The following is a 19,468-nucleotide window of genomic DNA, read 5'->3' as shown; positions in this document are numbered from 1 at the left end:
TCCTTCAAGGTTCAGAGTCCACAGGCTTAGTCCACGCCTGTGATGTCGATATTAGCCCTGGCCCTTGATCATATACCTATTAGTTTCTAATTATACAATGATTAATGACCAGCTCATTAAAGAACATTAACTTTGATGAGAAAACCATTAGTCTTAGGCACTGACAGGCAGCCCGCAGTGTATTCAGAAGCAAAAGACATAGAACCTATTTTTTAGCAGTACCTGAGGGTTGAAAGTGGAACCAAAAAGGAGAATGAAGTGTGTGAACAAGAAAGCATTTTGACATCATCATGCATGCGCCTTGCTACAGCCTCTCTCCAAAAAACATTGTGCTCATTGTGGTGGCAGGCCACATATTACTATCTAAACATAGTTAAATTGTTACTATACACTCGAGACAATGCTCGAGAAATATACAACCTTAGAAATTAGCATCCATTATATGATTGATGTAATTTAATTATTGTAATGTGATCAAGTGGTTATTTGATTTTGAGAATTTAGGATTTCAATCTTCATGCAACATCATCATCACTTGCATCAACTAGCTCCTCAATCATTTGAGTCTTCAAATTATTAGATTTGATAAGGTTGGAAATATATGTGTATGACATATCAAAACTTAATGTGTTCTTAATTTTATAGGACTCAATTGGGTATAATTGTGAGTGCTTGAGTATTATGCCATTGTGGAGGGGAGGTGCATGAATCGAAAGGACTTGAATTGGGTATAATTGTGAGTGCTTGAGTATCACCACAACAGAAACAAGTCATAGACGTGCATGTAAGATGCGCAAAGTCGGGCGCATCTACCATTGCGTCTATATGCCCATGTAAAAGAGCGTGTAAATAGACGCAAATTTTGAGTCTATATATCCGCGCAGATAGATGCGTTTTCAGACGCGTAATTATTAAACCACCTGAAATTAGACTTAATATAATAAAAAAACCAGCGTTAATAATTATTTATGCATTGCTCTCTAATGAATGGTAGTTCCTCCAGTTGACAAGGCTGATATAACTAATTAGCGGCAAGCGACACAAACTTTATTATACAATTAGTAGCAAGCATTGCATGTATCTCGTAATTTCTCTGCTTGAAGAAGATAAAAAATACTTCCTTTTTATTATGAAAAATTCAATTTAGCTTTAAACTTGACTATTGATTCTTGAATATGCACATGTGCCTATGATATTTTCCATAGAATTAATAATACACATTGAATTATTAAGCAAATTAAGTATGTTACAGTGAATAATCCATCTCATCTTCAATGAGATCAGCCCTTGCTAAACTATCTACTTCTAGGTCTATGTTACCAAGAGGTAACGAAATAAATAAGTCTATCCTACTATCAGATGTGTTGCTATATTGCTCAATAACTTCATCATCATCAATCACATTATTGTCATCTTCTGCGTTTCCTTGAACATCCTCGCAAGGTTCATCTTGTACTATATCACGCATATCATCCATTATGGTGTCATCATGTACATCATCATTAATTGTTGGATTGTCATCTGCTATCTCTATGATGGTAATATTACCATATATTGGTTTTGAACGATTAGATATAGGGATGACATACTACCATCGGTTATTGTTTACCATTGGATGATACACAACCTGTATTTGAAAAACAAAAGCAAGAAACTTAAATACTTATTATATTGTGTATATGTATCACATGCATATATATATAAAAATTAGCTTTTACATATATACTTGCTCGCATTATTGAGGTAGTACTAATGTGTCATTCTTGTTTTGGTGAAATTTTGTAGAGTCAATGATTACAAAACCACTTGGATGACGTCTGATTGTGCAATGGTCACTATTTGTTACCACTTCTTTAAACCACTTCACATCCAGTACATATATAAAGAATCGTCTAAAGTTATGTTCATAATATCTTGGATCAAGCCACAATAACCTTCCATGGTATCATTGGCATCCTCGAAGTGAGCAAGGACACCACAATCTTGGGTATTTCTCTTTTCATCTATACGTTGAGTTCGAAGATGTTTACCCTCACACCAAATAGCATTGAATAACGTGCACTAGTAGTAAAAGATTAAGATCAAAGATGTCAATTTATTATATAAAATATAATTAGAAATAAATTAATTGATAGTATGTCTCACCTTTGATAAGCAACCTCGTGCGTATTCCCACTCTTCTTGAGATATATTAATTTTCTCCTCTTTTTCCATTCTCTCCATTTCCTCATGTAACCAATGTATGTCAATATGATGTGGGAGCGCATTTAGATGATCTGAAAATGAGACATTACGTCCATATCTGGTGTGAAATGCTTGTTTTTCACTTTTTCTTCTTGCCCTTGCTTCATTATATAGTGTCACCCATTTGCTCATTACATCACTACTAAGCACATAAAAACTATTTAACTTAAAAAGTTCTTCTTTTGTTAGCACTTTACTCATTCACTACAACAAAAAGGCCTCATAGACGCACTTTTAGACGCGATTTTTGAATATAGAGAAAATCTTACGGGTGCATCTATCAGCCCGTCTATTTGTGCGTCTACCGTGTCGCGTCTATAATCGCATGTATGAACGAATTTACATGCAAAAATAGACGCGCAATAGACACACATATACACGCGTGAATATATGTACATAATAAACCAAAATTGCTATTTATTTAATTCATTTTGTACGTCTATTAGCGCATCTATTTTGCAGTTAGATAGGCATACAGATACGCTTATAGATGCGCTTTTACAAGCACTGGTAGACGCGAATGGAAAATAAAAAAATCTCATTTAAAAAAAAGATATTTAATTTCTTTTTTAAATTTAAATTATCTACTGCGTGTATAAGCACGTGTACTCTGCACTGTAGACGCGCGTATAAACGCGCATTTTCTGCAATTTAGACACGCGGATAGACGCGCAAAGCAGAACTGGAAAAAAAAACATACATCAGATTGTGCATTTGGGAAAAAGACAATGTATCTTACGGGCATGAGAATTGAAAATAAAAGTCCATGTATTCATTATAGATCAAAAGCATTTACATGGAAAGTTTAAGTGCTTGTGACCTAAAGCGTGGCCGCAAGTAGTAGGCTCAAAGATGGATCATACATATACAAGAAAACAAGGCCTCATGAGGAGGTATGGTGCTCCTCTACGAATCTGAAGAAGAAACATCTTCGCTAGTACCACCATGGCTACTAGCGTCTCTATCCCCCTCCTCGCTATGATCCACATCCGGGTTCGCCTACACACACAAAAGATCAAGGTTGCTTATGTAGACATGGTGGAGAAAAAGTTATAATTAGCTATACTTTTAATAAGAAAGTAAGAAAAATATACCTCCTTTGGCTGTCGAATCCTCATAGCCCGGTTGTATTGGTCCTCAGTGATGAGACCCTCCTCATAAAAGTGAAGCCATGTGGCTGCGCGGTTATGGCCTCGATGGTAACCTACCTCTCTAGGAGTAGGTATCCTACCAACGATAGTAGTCTGCAAAACAATTATGATATATACGAACAATTATGAGATACAATATATTAGAACAAATTATATAAAGAATTGAAAGAAATATAAATTTTAAAAAGCTAGAAATCAAAATATACGTACAAACTCTGCCTTCCACGACTCTCTGTCGTCCGATCTGTAATGCGACGATCCCATTGTTTCCATTTGGGTCCGTCATGCCTCTACGTGCTGGTGACTCTTCACTTTCTCTGTTGCTTTCTTCTTGTCTTTCTTCCACTCTATACGGTGGCACATAGGTGGTTGGCTATAGGCTCCATGCCCCTTCTCCTGCCTCCGCAGTGAGTTCCTGGTGCGTGTCATGAGGTGGGATCTTTTGTTGTGAAGCATATCCCTCACTTTTGTGCGTCCCCAATCATCCAAGAATCGCTGACCCTTAGGATTTGGGTACCTCCTATGGACTGCCCTCAACACCTCGTGCCACAAGCCGCTTTTCTGATTTTTGAAGGCAATGAAAAAATCTTTATACGTCGCATGCACGACGCTCCTCATGTATGCCATTACATCCCTTCCTTCATCATCATGGAAGATGCCACCAGTATCTGTAACTCTATAGTACTGGCGTATAACCTCCTCTACATGATCTACTGGTGAGGGTAATTGCTCGCCACCTCCTAGGCAACCCCCACACAAGCCTTGTCCTCCCCCTCGACTCTCCCTCCTCCCTCTTTGTCGACTACCCTCTACCTCGTTGGATGCACTTGCTTCTGCAGATGCTTGTGCTTCAGCCGATGCACGTACATGTACTGCACGTGGAATAACTGCATATGGAGTACCTGCATGTGGAGTGCCTGCATATGGAGTTTGGGAAGTAGTGCCATGCAAAGACGTCAAAGGCGTTCCAGACATGGCACTGAACACCTCGTCCGCTGTGGGAGAGCGGCCAAGGTGTTTGGTCATCTCTCCGATGAAGTCTTTCCTACTAGGAAAACCTCCAAAAAATGCATTGATCCCCCTATCAAACGAGGCCAATGTATCATTCATGCGATCCAAATCCGGGTCATTGCTAGATGAACCAGGATACGACATCTGCAAAAAAAACAAAGGAAAAAGATAAATTTGTTTGCATACAAAAAATCATATATTACCTACATTTTCAAAGAGTTTTCTTTAGACATTGAGGATAAAACTTAAGTGCTAATGCTTCTCATAAACAAGAAAACTGATAAACACAAACATGGGATTGGTCACATTTATCATTGCAAAAATATATTATTTTTTATCAGAGCTAGGAAAGCTGGCCCGTGTATAATCGCGTCTAAATTGCAGGTTAGACACGCCCTCAGACACGCTCCCAAAGTCAACCTTTTGTCTAGCACGTCTATATTCGCATCTAAGATGCAGCACAGACGTGCTGTCAGACGCAAATTCTAAGTCAATCTGCGCGCGTGTGTATCCTCGCGTGTAGATTGACTTGCACACGCGCCAGCATATGCACTCTAAGACGCGCCCTCAGACGCAATGAGAGGACAATTTTTTTCTCGTCTATACCTGCGTCTACACTGAAATGTAGACGCGCTATCAGACGCACATAGTCAGCTGATTTTAGCCCGACGACTGCCATTGATGATTTACAAAATGAAATACATAATGGAATCAACAATCCTAAATACACAGACAGAGCAGAGAGAGAAAGAGAGAAACACACAGAGAGAGAGAGAGAGAGAGAGAGAGAGAGAGAGAGAGAGAGACTCACCTTGGGTGTTTGGTGTGGCGGGTGGTGGCGCTTCTTCCTTCTCCTTATTCCTCTCCTTGGTAAGTTACCCTCCCTTGATGCTTGCTTGCTTGTTTGCTGCTTCTTCTTGTTCTCCTGTCTCTTGTTCTCTCTTTCTTCCTCTCCTTGGCTTTCCTTTTTTCCTTCTTGTGTGTTTGAAATGAAAGAAGAGGTGAGTCATGAGGAGGTGAGGCATGAAGAGACTAGATAAGGCATGAAGAGACTGCATGTCGGCTAAACTCAAGCTTCAGAACCGCAAAAAACGTAGGAAAGGAAAGGTACAGTTTGAAAAGAAATGATTTAAGTATGGTTTGAATTTTAACGTGTGTGTCTATTTTTGCGTGTATATGCGCGTCTATTGTTCAAATAGACACGAGTATAGACGCGAACATAGACATGAAAATAGACGCGTAGGTAAATGCGGATATAGACGCGCATTTAGGCTTTATCATAATTTTTTATTTTTAAGATAAGTTTTGATAGTGAAATCTTATCATAAGTTTTAATATATTTATGATGATTTTTGTGTATTTAAAATTGAGATCTTATGTAAACATATGAATGACAAATATTTTGATGTTGCCATGAATTAAGTTTAATCATGTCGACGTCGTCATCACCTAGTGCAGTGCAAGCTGATGAGTCAATGAGCACATCCTCAAGTGAGGATGAAACATTGTGTCTTCATAATTGAGATGCATGGCTACGATGAAAAATTAAATGCATGTGTGATCGTTGTCAAGGGTGTATTTTTCGAGCATGTCGAATTGCAATGTTACACCTCAGCTTATATGGAGAATGGGACCGAGAAAAATCACCGGTATTCATTGTTTTTTTAAACCACTAAGATTGCTAGTCTATGTTACGGGAATTATATATCAACGTACATGAAACTTCCTTTTGTGGTTGAGTAGGATGCGGTGCCACATCCTCAGATGCTCCCTCCCGGGCGTCGAGAGGCTGTAAAACGTCGACGCGAGGAGGCAGAGTCTTCAAGAAGGGTAGAGACTGACGACCATGATAGTAGCCCTCATGAAATGCCCCATCAAGTCGTAGAGGATGAGATTTTGGACAACATGGTACACCATCTATTTTCACAACCGGTTCAGCGAGAAGGTCACTCTATGAAGCTAGATGATCCACTATATGTAGCATCATCTACTCCGTTGTATGAAGGTTGTACGTACTCCGTTCTTTGTGCATCCCTTGAGATACTTAACTTGCAAACAATTTATGGATGGAGTAATGTCAGTTTGGATGCGTTATTGAAGTAGGTATCAATTCATTTTGGCTTATGAATCATAATATTAATTGTTCTATTTTGAAATCAGACAAATATATGTTGGTGGTTTTTTAACTCACTTTTAAAAATATATATAGGTTATTATCACAAATGCTTTCAAAAGGAAACAAATTGCCAACTAAGAGAGAGCAAGCAAGATATTACTTGACATCTCTAGGAGGCCTCGATTATGTCAAGATCCATGCATGTGTCAATGATTGTGTCTTATTTCGTGGGATTCATGAGTTCTCAAGAGAGTGTCTTGTTTGTGGCGAATCAAGATACGAAGTGGAGATGAAGTCAATGGATGTGCCTCGTAAGGTTTTGCGACATTTTCCGATTGTTCCACGTATAAAACTTATGTTCAAGTGTAAGTCTATTGGAAAGCTCATGTCATGGCATGTTAGTCATCGTTCAAGTGATGGAAAATGGAGGATCCTTGCAGACACACTAGCATAGCAACATATAGATAATTTGTGGCCCGTTTTCAAAGAAGAGCCAAGAAATTTGAGATTTGGTTTAGGTATGGATGGAATCAATCCATTTGGCATCAAAAGCACATCATACAGTGTATGGCCAATGGTATTGGTGAACTATAATATTCCTCCATCCATGGCAATTAAAAAGGGACATATAATGTTGTCCCTTCTGATTCCTGGAAAGCATAAGGTAAAAAACATGGACATTTACTTAGAGCCTTTGATTGAAGAGTTAGAAATGTTATGGGAAGGTATTGAGGTGCAAGATATAAGTGCATCTACATCCTCTAGATATTTCACATTGAAGGCCATGTTGTTGTGGACCATGCATGACTTTCCAGGATACGGAGAGTGTTCAGGTACATGTATATAACTCTATATTTGAAATTCAAGACTTGAATCAATTGCATTTTATTAATTCACTTATTCTTTCAGGTTTAACCACGTCAGGATATCATGCATGTTCTATTTGTGGTCCCTCTCTAGTTTCCTCTAGGCCGGCACGTTTAAAGAAGGTTATCTACGACAATCATCATCGATTCCTTCCTATTGACCATCCCAAATATGTTCTCCCTACTAATGGAATGACTCCACAATCTCTAACCATTCGAGATTGGAAGGAAAGATGGATTAATGCTGACAGCGACCCTCCACTCGGCATGAGTCAGTAAGAAGTGCATTTCTCTCGATTGACTATAAAGTATTTAGCATGATGAATTTTTTACATAATATATTGTTTGTTTATTAGGTTCTCTATATTTTTTTGTCTTCCGTACTGGACTGAACTCAAGATCAATCACCTGTTGGACCCCATGCACATATTCAAAAATGTTGTATCTACATTATGGGATCACTTGATAGGGGCTCGTGATTCAGTTAATATAAGGGAGGATTTACATAACATTGGTCACATGAGACGAGCCTGGCCATGCATTGGACCTAGAGAAAAGATTGAGCTACCCCATGCACCTTGGATGTTGTCAAAGAACGAGGAAAAAATAGTGAAGGAACAAATATATAGCTTTCGAACACCCACAGGATGTATGATATGTCTCGAGGGAGCCTTCATAAAGAAAAAGAAAAGAGGTGTGGAGCAACTATCTGGTTTGAAGTCCCACGATTGGCACAAAATGATTCAAGTAAGGGTATCTCTAACCATGAATATAGTAATTAGTGGAGTAATTATGTGTAAACTTTGGGGTATGATGACTTTTTCCTCAACTAATCATTTGATCTATGAATATTGTTTACATTCAGTTCGTACTTCCTACTAGCATATCCCATTGTGTATCCAAAGATGTACGTGATATCATTTACAAGATGGGAGAGCTTGTAAGGTGTGTATACATTGTATTTTTTCATTATATATCTTTGAATTTCTACATAAAAATAAACAATTCTCAAATTACATCTTGACAGATACGTGAGCTCGAAGGAAATTGATCCAAGCACATTGCAAGATGCTCGAGTATTATCTGTTGAGGTGGTTTGTTTGGTGGAGGAAATTTTTCCTCGATCCATTTTGACTACTCAATTACATTTACTCGTACATTTTATTGATGAGATCACACTTTGTGGGGCAGTTCATGTAAGGTGGATGTTTTTTCTTGAGCGCTTCATGAAAACCTTGAAAGATTTTGTGAGGCAAAAAGCACGGCCTGAGGGAAGCATGGCTGAGGGTTGGTTAGTGTAATCATCCCTTGTTTATATCTCTGAATATCTTGCTGAAGTTTATCCCTCTCAACCACGACTATGGAAAGATGATGAAGACTTGAGGATGACCTCTATAGTACCTCAAGGAAAAGGAATGAGTAAAGTGCTAACAAAAGAAGAAAACGTGACAGACAAGAATTTCACACTAGATATGGACGTAATGTCTTATTTCCAGATCATCTAAATGCGCTCCCACGTCATATTGATATAGATTGGTTGCATGAGGAAATGGAGAGAATGGGAAAAGAGGAGGAAATTAATATATCTCAAGAAGAGTGGGAATACGCACGAGGTTGCTTATCAAAGGTGAGACACACTATCAATTAATTTGTTTCTATAAGTTTTATTTTATATAAATAATTGACATGTTTGATCTTTTATCTTTTACTACTAGTATACATTATTCAATGCACTTTGGTGTGAGGGTAAACATCTTCGAACTCAACGTATAGATGAAAATAGAAGTACCCAAGATTGTGGTGTCCTTGCTCACTTCGAGGATGCCAATGGTACCATGGAAGGTTATGGTGGCTTGATCCAAGATATTCTGAAGCTTGACTTCAGACGATTCTTTATATATGTACTGGATGTGAAGTGGTTTAAAGAAGTGGTAACAAATGGTGAGCATTGCACAATCAGACGTCATCCAAGTGGTTTTGTAATCATTGACTCTACAAAATTTCACCAAAACAAGAATGACAAATTAGTGCTACCTCAACAATGCGAGCAGGTATATATGCAAAGGCTAATTTTTTAATATGTATACATGTGATACATATACACAATATAATAAGTATTTAAGTTTCTTGCTTTTGTTTTTGAAATACAGGTTGTGTATCATCCAATGGTAAACAATAACCGATGGTGGTATGCCATCCCTATATCTAATCGTTCAAAACCAATATATGGTAATATTACTGACATGGAGATAGCAGATGACAATCCAACAATTAATGACGATGTGCATGATGACACCATAATGGATGATATGCGTGATATAGTACAAGATGAACCTCGCGAGGATGTTCAAGGAAACACAGAAGAAGACAATAATGTGATTGTCGATGATATTGATGAAGTTATTGAGCAATATAGCAATACATCTGATAGTGGGATAGACTTATTTGTTTCATTACCTCTTGGTAACATAGACCTAGAAGTAGATAGTTTAGCAAGGGCCGATCTCATTGAAGATGAGATGGATCATTCACTGTAACATACTTAATTTGCTTAATGATACAATGTGTATTCCTAATTCTATGGTTTTTATCATGCGCACACGTGCATACTCAAGAATCAATAGTCAAGTTTAAAGCTAAATTGAATTTTCCATAATAAAAAGGAAGTATTTTTTATCTTCTTCAAGTAGAGAAATTATGAGATACATATTGCAATGCTTGCTAATAATTGTAAGGTTTCTGACGCTTGCCGCTAATTACTTATATCAGGCTTGTCAACTGGAGGAACTGCCATTCATTAGAGAGCAATGAAAAAGTAATTATTAACTCTATTTTTTTAATTCAATGATTCAATGTGTATTCTTAATTCTATAGTTTTTATCATGCGCACACGTGCATGCTCAAGAATCAATTTCAGGTGGTTAAATAATTATTAACTTTGGTTTTTTAATTATGTGAATTGCAATTTTAGGTGGTTAAATAATTGTGTGTCTGCTGGCGCGTCTATATTGGCGTCTATTTGCGCGGATATATAGACGCAAAATTCGCGTCTATTTACACGCACTTTTACATGCACTTATAGACGCAATGATAGACGCACCTGACTTTTCGCGTCTAACATGCATGTCTATGTCTCGTTTCTGTTGTAGCGATTCCTTTTCCTTGAGGTATTATAGAGGTCATCCTCAAGTATTCATCGTCTTTCCATAGTTGTGGTTGAGAGGGGTCCACTTCAGTAAGATATTCAGAGATATAAACAAGGGATGATTGCACTAACCAACCCTCAACCATGCTTCCCTTAGGCCGTGCTTTTTGCCTCACAAAATCTTTCAAGGTTTTCATGAAGCACTCAAGAAAAAACATCCACCTTGCATGAACTACCCCACAAAGTGTGATCTCATCAATCAAATGTATGAGTAAATGTAATTGAGTAGTCAAAATGGATTGAGGAAAAATTTTCTCCACCAAACAAACCACCTCAACAGATAATACTCGAGCATCTTGTAACGTGTTTGGATCAATTTCCTTTCAGCTCATGTATCTGGAAGGATGTATTTGACAATTGTTTATTTTTGTGTAGAAATTCAAAGAGGTTCACTACATGATGTATGCAATATATAATGAAAAAATACAATGTATACACACCTCACAAGCTCTCCCATCTTGTAAATGATATCACGTACATCTTTGGATACACAATGGGATATGCTAGTACGAAGTACGAACTGAATGTAAATAATATTCATAGATCAAATGATTAGTTGAGGAAAAATTCATTATACCCTAAAGTTTACACATAGTTACTCTACTTATTACTATATTCATGGTTAGAGATACCCTTACTTGAATAATTTTGTGCCAATCGTGGGACTTTAAACCAGATAGTTGCTCCACATCTCTTTTCTTTTTCTTTATGAAGGCTCCCTTGAGACATCTCATACATCCTGTGGGTGTTCGAAAGCTACATATTTGTTCCTTAACTATTTTTTCCTCGTTCTTTGACAGCATCCAAGGTGCATGGGGTAGCTCAATCTTTCCTCTGGGTCCAATGTATGGCCATGCTCGTCTCGTGCGACCAATGTTACGTAAATCCTCCCTTACGTTGACTGAATCACAAGCCCCTATCAAGTGATCCCATAATGTAGATACAACATTTTTGAATATGTGCATGGGGTCCAATAGGTGATTGATCTTGAGTTCGGTCCAATACAAAAGACGAAAAATATAGAGAATCTAACAAACAAACAATATATTATGTAAACAATTCATCATGCTAAATACTTTAAAGTCAATCAAGAGAAATATACTTCTTACTGACTCATGCCGAGTGGAGGGTGGCTGTCAACATTAATCCATCTCTCCTTCCAATCTCGAATGGTTAGAGACTGTGGAGTCATTCCATTAGTATGGAGAACATCACTACAACATATACATGCTATAATGACGTTTATAACGATGTTTTCTTTATATATGAAAAATATCCCCATCGTTGGTATTAGCATCGCTATTTGCCTCACTATTTTCGTCGGTAATTTTGTCAGTATTAGCGTTACTATTTAGCGACGCTAATACCGACGAAATTAGTGACGAAAATAGCGACAGTTACAGAGGAATTTCCGACGCTAATATCGACGATTGCAGAATTATTTTCCGACGCTGATATCGACGGTTGCAGAAAATAAAATTTTTTTGTGGCAGTGCTGTAGATGCAGCCCTGCCACAGTTAGAGCCACATAGGGCTAAGAGACAATTCCTGCTATCAAAGAAGTTAGACAATCGATCCCAAATAATGACAAGACATTGCAAACAAGTACTTTCATGACATTAATTAACACAAATGTGCACTGCATTGATAAAGAAAATAATAGAACTTAAATTGAGAAGTGCTACTATGACAAAGCAAATATGGAGTCATGCTACAACATAGAAATTCCGAGTCATATACACTTAGCTATTGCAAATGGACCATAGAGGCCATAAGGCCTTACATAATACAACATGGGGAGTAATCCTATGTAGCCTAATCTGCTCTCTACGACTCATCCGCATCAGAAAACTCCTCTTGCTGTAGTGGCATATCGAAGGGAGTCTGCAACAGCAAATACATATATAATTGTGAGTACCAAATACAAACTGACATATAATGATAGATTTCTCAAATTAGGAATGATATTTATTACTACTTACCGGTCCTTCGCGAGCATAGAGCTTCTCGATCAGGGCACTCAAGCCATGCTTCTCCCAGTAGGTCTGTAGTCGGGTCACGATTCGTAAAACCTTGCTGTGGCACACAAACATTGAAAAAAAAACATACTTGAGATTCATGTTCGAAATACATACATCAACATGGATGTCATTAAATTAGAGTACTCTACCATGTTAATACTTACGATATCTACCAGGAATGTTGTGTGGCCGCTGCTACCAAGGTGATGCACCGATCCTGCGTCCAAACGCGCCTTTGCTACGTCCTTCTACTGCTTCCACTTGTCTGGAGTGGATGTCGCCTCATCCTCGAGATTACTCCAGTCCTCTGTATCCAACCACTCTGGCTTCGATTTGCCCTACTTGACTACTTCGTGTACATTAGACCGCATATGCGACTGATAGTCACGCATATGCGTCATCATCCACCCTCTCGAAAATCTATCATTACTAGAGGGCTGAGGGAACTCTCGATACAATGTATCGATTATGTACTCCTTGTTGGCATCTGGGATCTCCTTCCACTTGTCTGTAATGTTGTGCCGATATACTTGTTGGCACAACTCATGCATCCTAGAGATGACAGCTTTTCCATCATCATTCATGTATAAATGGCCAGAGGCCTTATCTATGAGATATGAGTAACCTGCAAGATTTTGCAAACGGGTACTTTCATGACATTAATACAAATGTGTCAAACACAACTTGAATTGACAAGTGCTACTGCGAAAAAGGATGTGAAAATACATACCTGGAGGAGTGGGTTTCGTGTACTTCTTGTCGGCCTTGGGAGTGATCGGTGGGGTGCGTGAAGGAGTGGGAGCAGTAGACGTCTGCCCGCCACCGCCAGTGAAAGATGCTATCGACTCCCTGGTGGCAGTGTGAGTGGGAGAGACTGCATCTGTATCCCCACAATAGGAGCTGCCTCCTCCTCGACTACGTGACTCTGAAGAAAAGCGAGACCTGCGACTGCGTCTACTAGAGACTGAAGCATCGGACCGTCTAGAGTCTGCCGATCGTGCTAAGGTGGAACAGGAAAGCTATGCATCGGCTCTATCTCTAACCCGTGCTAGCTGCTCCGGTGAGAAACGCGCTAGCATTGCGTCAATGTTGTCATCTGTAAAATCGTGACTCATCCTGCCGTCCGTGCTCAAATCCTAAACCTGCACATACAAGGAAAAATAATAGTATTAGATAATTAATTGCAAGACATAATAAAACTAAGACTTAATTAGTAAGACTTTATTTTAAAATAATTTAAAAAATTAGATAATACAAAACACCATACTCCAAAAACATACAAACTGTTCTAACCAATTTGCAAAAATTGGCATTGCTGTAGTGGGAGGAACGTTTTGATTGAGTCACTTTTGTTTAGGGTTCCACAATCTCATCTTAACATAGCTCAGTATACACCGGGAGATCTATACAAAATTCTCCACAAAATGAGGACTCTGCTTCATTTTCAAAAAACCCATCCTCTATCTCCTCTATCTCCATAGGTGAGATGTCTTGGTCCTCCAGGCAGTTCATCCTAGTTTCTTGTATGCCTTTTGTCATTGCCGCTATTAAAGGTGTCTCTTCTACGATCGGTACGGGGGTTCTGGCAAACACGGTGTCATATTGCTGGGCATCCGAGGTGTGAAATCCACCCAGATGTTGTGTGTGTGACATTTGTTACTTTGTACATACTTAGTCGTTGTGTTTACATTTATTTTCTGCGTGTGAGTATAGTGGAGAGAAGTTTGGAGGCATAGTGATGGGCATGTATGGGAAGTTTGGAAATATTTTGGATGTGGAGATCATGTTTTGTGAACATGCTGAGCACAATGTTGTATTACGGACTTTATAAAAAGTCTGAGTCTTTATGGCGAGAATGCTACAGTTGAACAAGTTGAGGAACTTTGGGCTATCTTGCACCAGAGTATGCACTATGGGGCAAGGTCTCAGAAAGTTGTGATGTATACAGTTTTGGCATTTTATTGCTAGAACTAGTTAGTGGTAGGAAACCAATTGAGAAGCTTGGATTTGGACAGAAGAGCACTATAGTAGAATGGGCAGTGGTGGCCGAAGGATGACTTGTGGAGCTCTTAGACCCAAAATTGTGTAGGATATGTGATGAATCGGATTTAAGGAAGGTGGTTCAAACTGCAACTATGTGTGCTCAGAATAGTCTAGAAAAGATGTTGCCACCGATAATTTTAGTAATGAGAATAAGTTGGAAAGGCTGAAGAGGGAGCGGACTGGATGGATTTTTTGAAAAACAAAAGGTCGCTTTTGGAGGGCCTATTAAAAAAGGACTCTTTTTGAAAAGAGGAGTTTTGGGGGCAAAAGGAGATGGCGGATCGAGTGACAGAAAAAAGAAAACGAGGAGAACAGGGGGGGGAACGAAGGATGCTATAGCAAAAAGGGAGACGCAGGAGAGCTTGGGTTGAAGACGGCTAACAGAAGAAAAGGAATCAAGATGGCAGATCGAATTGCAACTACGACGAAGGGAGAGGAAACCAAATTGTCAATGTATGATGAAGGACAAGCCGATGACAATTTGTGAAGCTGCAGAGAGGGAAGACACAGACGTTGCTGAACTAAGGTGATGTTGAAACTCGCTGAGGTGACGACAAAGTATCTAGAACCACGGCAGAAAGATGTCAATGAGAAGATTGATCGACAGACAATTTCGTGATACAAAGAGATGGCAGACGATTAAGGGAAAGAATACGCACAAAGTAGGGTTTTTTTTTTTGCAATCGGGAAGGAACTCTGCAAAACAAGAGGAAGGAGAACGTTCAGTACGTGATGAAAAACAATGACGACAGAATTCCAGAGAAGCATCAGAGGGTGTTTTCTTCCTCGCGCAGAGGTCACAATGGCAATAGTAGTTTGATCGAAAGAGGAGGCTGTGGAACTTCACTAGAGTATGGCAGAATTATAAGTGGCAATTAAAGAGCGTGAGGTGTCCGACAAGCTATGGAAATACAAGCAGAATGTCATATATGTTCAAGGCTTTCATCCAACTCTGCGAAAGCAAACCTTTGGTTCTTCAAAATCATTCTCTTCGCTTCTTCCGGAACTATCTCAAGAAGCTTAATGCAAAAGTACTACCAGCTACTTACTCCAAATCGATTTCTGCTCTACACAACGATTTAAAACTCACAGGTTGCTAAATCATAGCAATAAGGATGGTTTGAGCTCTCCTTTGGAGTTCAATACCACCGCTCGTGCCAATCCTTCCTTTGTTGACGGCATTGCTTCAAAGGGCATACACATAGCTTCCCTCTCCCTCAGAATTTTCTTGCCTGACTATGCTCTTCCACAGGAATATGGATACACAGGCTTATTTGGACACCTGCCCGAGGTTTTCAAGACTGTGAACCAAATATAATGTAGGGATTCAGCACAAGAGCTCACCTGAATGCACGTCATAGCAGTTATGGTGGTGCAGCTCAAGATATGTACCCAACAAAGCCACCTTCAGACGTAGAATATGCAAAGAGTACTACAGAGAGTTTAAGTTAAGTGCAGGATTCTTTCCTTGTTATACATCCAGAGACTACAGTTTCTATGAGAGATGAGTAGATAGCTGAGATCACTCAGCAAGAGATAGAGTTTTCTATTGTATGTCAGCATACTGAGACATAGGCTATGATTTTATGGTTTCCAAAGTTATTGAGGGCTGATATTTGTCAACCGAAAGAGTTGAGGACTGATTTATATCGATCAAGAGTTTCAGAGAGCGTCGAAATATTTAGCTGATTGAATAGTGGATTCTGCAGATTTTTCTGGCACAATATTAGTGCTTTTGCTGCTCACAAATCCTCTCATCTTGCTTATTTGTATGATTGATCTTCTATCCTGAAATTAGTCAAGGTCCTCTGTGGTCTGACTTTACTTTCGACAACCCTTCGACATCTTTGGTGAACCCGACGTGAAAGCGTCACATAAATTTCAGGATGGGAGATACTTCAACATCATTTTCAGCCTCTTCTACGATTCCTGCTGTGTCCTCTACTTCAGCTCCATCATTGACTGCTGCGTCAAGTACTTCAACGGATGATCTAAAGCAGATTTTGTAGAATATGTCCATGTATATGCAGCTTCAAAATCAGCAGATATAATTGTATATGCAGCAGCAGTAGCAATTGCATCAACAGCAGTTATCTCAGCAAAGGCAACTATATTCGGAGCAGGAGAATGCAATTAGCGCGACTAAGGCGATTGAAGCAGTTGAGAATGAGAAGAAGCTATTTGATGGCCGTAATGTTTCAGCATATTTGAAGGCATATGAGATCAAGATGGGGTTTTTTGGAGTTCCAACTGGACTTATGAGTAAGCATTTCCTTCGTCTTGTCACACCCGCCTTGAGGGAAAAAGTGATTGATCTTTTTATTCAAAATTCACATTGGCAAGATTTTAAAAAGGCCCTGAAAGAAGAGTATTTCCTTGAGGACTTTGGGATGGCTACACGGCGGTCATTCCGAGAGTGGGTCTACATGCCAAACAAAGGTCTAGCTACTTCAGAGTTGATTCGAGAATTTGAAGAGAGGTATAGTCAGCTTGATGCCATTGAACAAAGAGCATTGGATGTTGAAAAAGTTGAGCTTTTCTTGCAAGTTGCAGATCCTGCTCTTCAGGAAGAATTAGAAGAGCTTCTTGAGGATCTCACGAAGCCTATGGGTCTTAAAACAGATTGGCAAGATGCCCAGGATGCAGTCTCGACTTTGACCAAGAGGAGGATATGGACCCGCCTACAGAATGGTTCTATGACACCGACACTGTCCTCTGCTCCTATGCCTGCTTCTATCCCTGTTATTTCTTCTTCTCCTCAGCCAGTTTCTTGGCCTATGCCAGTGCCTACTGTTTCTACTCCTCCTATTCCTCCTGCTCCAAGACCGATGCCGGCTCCTTCTGCTCTAAAACCATCCACTCCGTCGGTGCCTGCCTCTCTTGATGATATAATCAAAGGCATAACGGATTTGACACTGGAGTCAATTAAAGCAAAATTGGTGGGAAAATTGAAAGAGCAGTTTGCTTTGACTGCACCTACTATTTCTTCTAGTGCTCCTACTGCACCTAGGAGTGCTCCTAGTGTACCTAGGAGAGATCGAAGATGTATTTGGTGCGATAGTACGAACCATCAGCATTGCAGGGATTGTGAATCTTTTCAGAATGCAAGGAGGAAAAATTTGGTATTTTGGGGACAAGATGGTAAGATTTGGTTGACTGGAATAGGAGCTCTGCTTGCTACCAACTTTGGGAAAGGCGGCATGAAGAAGTTAGTGGATGACATGACTGCGTGTACTTCTTATGTGGCAGCTAGAGGAGATGCTTCTGCATATGGAGTCCTGATTGAGAAAGGATTAGAGAATCAGTCAGCATTATGGACTTATGCTATGGAGACTCCAAACAAGGGAAAAATTCAGCAAACTGTTTTGACTAGTGCAGGCTCTAGCATCAGATCTGAGACAGGTTGGGATTCGCCTGTTGACAGGTACTCTATTTATACCTACTTGGCTAAGTCTCAGGGAGAAGATGTACTTGTTGAGGAGAAGCGTAAGAGGGATGAAGAAAATCCAAGTGCAGCTAAAAAGACTAGAGGGGGTGAGTTTGTTACTCCACCTACTGCATGACCGTCTTTGAGACCAGGGCCAGAACGACAGATGGAAGATGCTCAAAAGAGAGAAAAGAGGCAAGAGCCTAGAGAGAGAAAGCAGCCAGGGTTTAGATTGATGTCCGATATTGAGACATCTATGGACATGAAGAAAATCTTTAATGATAAGATACTTGGCAGTGAGGTGACTTTTACTATTTCTGAGGTTTTGGGCATCTCGAAAAGAGAGTTTCAAGATCAGTTTCAAGAGGTCCTAAAGAGGAAAAGACATGCATTGCCTACTACTGATACACAGGGAGTTTTGATTGGGGAGTTGGATGAGGATGAGGATGAGGTTATGGTTGAGAATGCTTCTATTTTTCCATAGATAGAGAAGAGGGTTCAGCCTATGCATTATGCTGAAACTGATGAGCCTATCCTGATACCGCGTAGTCACTTTTCGCGGAGTCATTGGGCTAGGGCAACTACAAAGACGATGGTAAAAATTGGAGAGAAACAAGTGCCTTATGTTGCTTTGGTGGATCATGGTTCAGAGATTAATCTCATAGTTCATGGAGTTTATGAGAGTAACAGATGGCCTATGGATGTAGAGCATGGGTGGTGTATGAGAGCTGCCAACAATACTGCAGGTGATTTGTATGCTGCCTGTCCCAGTGTCAGGGTTTCTATTGGAGATGTAGAGGAGGATTTCCATTTCTTTGTGCAGGATTCCGCCGTTTCGCAAGACAACGGTGGTACAGAGCAGAGGAGATTGGAGTTCTCGCCTCCTGGCAGCAGTGTTTTCTCCTCCAATATTGTTGGGATTTCAGCAAACAGTTCGATGAGCTATCAGAAGACTTTTAAGTTGCCTAGAGCTGCCATGCAGTACATATGCAGGAAGGAGAAAATTTTGAAAAATGCAGGAATTTTAGAGGATGATGAGCATATAGATGGGATGTATGATAGTATGATTTGTGTAGATACGATGATAGAGATGGAAAATATGCTGAAAACTGATATGCAGAGTTGTCACAGTAATGTATTAGTGCAATCGCTGGACATGTTTCATGAAATTGTAGATTTTGTGTCACAGATTGAGTCAGAGGCTGAGGTGGCTCAGCAAAAAGTATTGAGTGCTGAAGAAATTCAGCAAACAGAGTTTTCGGCTGATTATGATAAGCTTATAGAGACACAGAGGGCTGAAAACTTTCAGCCAAAAGAGTTTACTGCTGAAATATTTCAGCATCCAGAGTTTAGGGCTGTTCCTATGCAGTCCATAGAGCAGAGG

This window comes from Lygodium microphyllum, chromosome 15, assembly GCF_053477565.2.
Source record: "Lygodium microphyllum isolate KBCC chromosome 15, Lygodium_microphyllum_v1.1.10, whole genome shotgun sequence".
Classification (NCBI taxonomy): Eukaryota; Viridiplantae; Streptophyta; class Polypodiopsida; order Schizaeales; family Lygodiaceae; genus Lygodium; species Lygodium microphyllum.
Note: the sequence above shows the minus strand (reverse complement) of the source record.